Source organism: Camelina sativa, chromosome 15 (assembly GCF_000633955.1).
Source record: "Camelina sativa cultivar DH55 chromosome 15, Cs, whole genome shotgun sequence".
Taxonomy (NCBI): domain Eukaryota; kingdom Viridiplantae; phylum Streptophyta; class Magnoliopsida; order Brassicales; family Brassicaceae; genus Camelina; species Camelina sativa.
In genome coordinates this window covers 23,113,792-23,118,862 of record NC_025699.1, presented here as the reverse complement: position 1 = coordinate 23,118,862, position 5,071 = coordinate 23,113,792, and the positions used below count along the sequence as shown (strand labels likewise).

Here is a 5,071-nt window from a genome sequence, read left to right as displayed (position 1 = left end):
AACAAAAATAAGAAATCAAAAATAAAATAAAAATGAAAAATGACTTGAGTTATTGTGGAAGAGAATGAGAGAAATGGAAGAGAATGAGATAATATGAATATGTGAAAGTAAAAGAATGCTAATCCAAATTAGATAATGGAGATGAATCATTAAAAATAAGAACAATATAAAATATATATCATGCAGGCTCTAAAATTAAAATTTAGCATTAAAATTTTACAATGATATTTCATTTGGTTTTTTTGTAAACTTTACAACAAAAATAAGAAAAAAAAAAAAAAAAAAAAAACAAAAAATGATTTGAGGTATTATGGAAGAGAATGAGAGAAATGGAAGAGAATGAGAGAATATGAAAATGTGAAAGTAAAAGAATGCTAATATGAGAGAAAGAGAGAATGTTTATTTATATGATAAGAATTGATGGAAGTTACAAAAGAAAAGTGAGTGCATAATTATAATTTATTGTGTTTGAATAAAATTGAGTAGTGGAATATGATTAGTGTATATTTTTATTTTATTTCAGTTATAAATTTATTTTAATGTGTGAGTTATAAATATATTGTGTTAATTGGGTCTTAAATATTGTTTAAAAAATTGAACAATTAAAAGCAAATAAAAAATAAATAAATTAGAATGCATTAAATGAAAATCAACCAATAAGGAGAGACCAAAACCTTACTTTTATATATATGATTTATATGCAATATTAATTGAAAACAAATTACCCTAAATACAAATTAGGCCATTAAATTTTTTAAGATTTGGTATTCGAGGCGAGAATGTGAAAGAATTTATTAGAAAAGAATTAATGACATAATTCATAGATTTTCTTGTATTGTAAAAGATTTTCAAATCTTTCTTTGTGATTCTAACTACTATAATTTGTATCATTTTATTAGATTTGAATAGAATTTTAATAGAATTGAAAATGGATAAATTCTTCTAGTTTCCATCTAACGTAGAAAATAGCAGACTAGTTTCAAACAACATAAACAAATTGAAAATGGATAAATTCGCTCCTTCATCCTCTATCCACGAAGGCTAGGAGTTAAAAATTCAACAGAAACAAACACTACAATAGTTTATTAGATGTAGCAAATTTATTAAATGCAAAACTTGAAAACTAAAATCTATCTATCAATGAACTTTTAAATCGTAGCATCTTTCCACATGTCTTCGGCCATAGACTGTCTCCAATTATTTGCATTTTCTCTGTCTTGCTCTTGCGTCTCGAGAGGTTCTTCTCTATCACTTTCATCTATATTGAAAGCATTATTTCCATTGTTAACTACATTATTTTCATTAGGGAACACACCTTCGCCCGATCGACATTCTTTGCGAAGAAAGTTATGCAGCCCTGCACATGCTAAGACTAATCCAACTTGTTTCTTGTAAGAAAAAGGAGATGCAGTTTTAAAAATAGCAAAACGAGATTTAAAGATTCCAAATATCCTTTCGATCACGTTTCTCAGAGAAGTATGGCGAAGATTAAATAACTCATATGGAGTTTCAGGATCACGACCTTGACCAGCAAATTCCTATAGATGATACTTAACATCACAGAATGGAGCTAAAAAGCTGAGACGATTCGCAAATCCACAATCAACTAGATAAAATTTTCCTGAAATTTGGATGATATATGTTACTATATATAAGACATATGATCTAAAGAGAAATTTATAGATGTTTTACCATTGGGCACTTGGAACTTGTTAGTTCCTCTAGTTAACGCATCACTTAACACTCTTGAATCGTGGGCCAGACCCTCCCATCCACTCAGAATGTAAATAAACTCCATATCAAAGTTACATACATCCAAAACGTTCTGAGATATTGTTCCTTTTCGATTGCGATAGCTTGCCACCTCACGCCCAACTACTGTTGCTGGTATATGTGTACCATCTATGGCTCCAACGCAATTCTATAATACATGCAAAAAAGAGAGTCAATTTCTATGAAGAAAAAACTAAAAGAATCAATTTAAACAAAAGATGAAATAATGCACCTTAAAATATGGATAAAATCGTGTACTTTCTCTCATCTTCAGTAGCACTAAACCATATGGTTTCACCATCTAACTTGGAGCTATAATAAGCAGAGCTTTTAAAATTTTATTAAAGCTTGTGCTTACTGCAAACTTGGACCTTTGAAATGTATTTTTCACGTAGCCATATCTTGCATTTTGTCCAACTGTGAGCATGAAGACAGCAAGCATCTCTTCAACAATTTTTTTTTTTTTGTGTTTTGTAAACCAGTTTTGTCTCTGATGATCCTAGGCAGTTTCAAAAACATATCTGGAATCATACGATACAGCACCCGAAAATCTTCGGGATCATCTTTTAATACTTTTGTATATATTCTTCTCCGAGCTGTGTGACTGGTCGACGAATGGGACGTTCTATATAATCACCACCCATGTGTTGCTGTCGTGTGTTATGAATCTGAGCTCCTACCGTCATCATTACCACCATTATAGATACGTCCACATCAAAATCATCGCCTTCATGCACTCTTGTGTCTTCTTCCTCTTCATGGTCATTTCGATCCATCTAAAAAAGTAACCTATTAAAACAAATTAGTAATTATGACCATGTCTGCCATATAATACAAATATATCTTCAGCACAACTGGGTGCAGTGACAATAACAACAAGAACTAGTAACGATTCAGAAGAACAATAATATACCTCTTGAAACAGCTTACGAACAGCTTTTGGCTGATGTGGGCTTCTTCTCTTCTATTTGTTTTGAAAATATAAATGTTAGTCGACTGATCTAGAAACATAAAAGAAAAGTTATATATATATATATATAAGTGCTGAAATTGTTAATCTTACTATTATTTTTTTTACTAAAATCATTAAATTTTAAATTGTAATTGTTAGTTAATTTTTTTACGTTTTATTTGAAGTTTAAGATTGTATAATTGTATTTTGATTGTTAATTCTACGATTTAATCTGAGGTTTATATACAACACAATAACTTATTTTTGTTATAAATTAATTTCACAAATCCAAGATAAAAATATTCGGAGGATGAGCCAGAATTCATTACAAAACTTAATAATATCCGTTTATATTATTAAATTGTACCAGTTTATTTATAATAATCATGTATATAGAGGTGTCAAACAGGTCGGTCCACATTTCTTTTTTCATGGACCGCAGCGGGTCAACCCGCTAAGACCGTGGTCGTTAAAGTTATGCCCAAGCATGTCCTCAACCTAAATTTTATATCAATTATTCTTAAAAAATTTAGTGGCAAAGAAAAAAAAAATTAAAATAACTTATAATATTGATATTTTGTAGTTATCTTAATTGGTATAAATTAATTTTCCTCACATTATCACATAATTCACGTATTATATATACAGAACTATGTAAAAATATTATTTATATATAATATATTTATTTTAATCTTATATTTGTAGTTTTTGGGACAACCCGCCAACCGCAGACATACCTTGCTAAAATCCATAATCCCGATAGATTTAATTGTAATGACCATCTTTTAACGGTACACCATATGCCTATATTTTCTATATAAACTATATCTTTAGAAATTTATTACTTTTTAGTATAATATAATGATGGTCGTAGTGATGGATTATTGACATTTTAAATTTATAAGAATATCGATTATAACCCGTCCCATAATAATTTAAGTTTATTAAATATTATATTTAAAACATTTATAAAAATTAATTGCTATACAGAAATCTGACTGTTTAGGAATTTAAGATTTTTTTGTTTTATGTATTTTTTAGGGATTTTATTTGTTAATGTTACTTTTCCACAAATCTTGTTACAGATTAAATATTTTATATTTAGTAGAGGAACTCTTTAGATTTTCTATATATTAAAGACGGAAAATATGGAGGAATTTTTTAAAAATTAAAAAATTTGAAGTAATTGAATATGATTGATTGAAATGAATATAGAGTTTTCTATATTGGAAAAGCGAAAAATTTGTTTAGTTTTGCAAAAAATTAGGTTCAGAGGTGGAGATAATTTAGAAAAATTATATTGGATTGATAGGATTTAATTAACATACCTTATTTTGCATATTTTGATTTTTTGTTTTATTTTATTTTAAAAATATTTTAATTGTAATGGCATTGGTTGTAAATACCTTTAAACTCCAAGCCTTCTTTTAAAAAATGCTGTGAAAATAATAATATAGATAGGACGAATATGTAGGGATTCTTATGAGATATAGTAGGAAAAAATCATATGTTATATATTTTGAATTTGAAAGTTTGTTTAAATCTTAATTCATGTGTATTGTTTCCCTAATTTTGGGGACTTTTCTTTTGGTATCATTGACTTAGCAAGGATTCATTTACGTGTTCTCTTTCACATATATACATATATGCTTTAAAGGAATCACACATTCGACCATGTATAGATATTCTACTATATTAATTGAGAAGTACAAATATAAAACTAACCTTAAAATGTGTAAAAAATTACATTCAATTGCCATTAGAAAAAAAATAATTAAGCATAATTAACTAATTTAAATAAATATAATTAATTAAAAATAAAAAACACTCACATATCAAATATTAAAAAATCTAAAAAAATCTAAAAAAATATTTTCTCTCTCTAATAAATTATGGACGAAATTACTAATTATTTTTTCAAAAATATATAAACCAATCAGAATTTTAAAAACTAAGATTTTATATCCAAGTATACAATACAATTATTTTTAATAACTAAATTTGAAGATTTTGTTAAGTTTTTAAATTATGATTCTCCTATCACTTTTATTTTATTTTATTTACAAATTGTTTGGAATTTTTATATAATACTTATAATTTAAAATGCATATTTTTTTCTTCATATGTTGTGATTTGAATTTTTTTAAACAAATATATATTTACTCATTGTATGAAAATGTGTGTTTTAATTTCCACATTGGCAGGTTGGTAAAACTAAATTTATATAAATGATAAATTAATAATTTTTATTTGCTCACAATTATAATATTAAAATTACTATTTTATATTTCACAAAATAATGATGCAAATACAACAAACAAACAATATAAAAGTGTAATAATACGT

General features: G+C 26.6%; 1 pseudogene; it reads right to left on the bottom strand.

The window, feature by feature from the left end:
• Window positions 1,136–3,507, bottom strand: LOC109129153 (annotated as a pseudogene).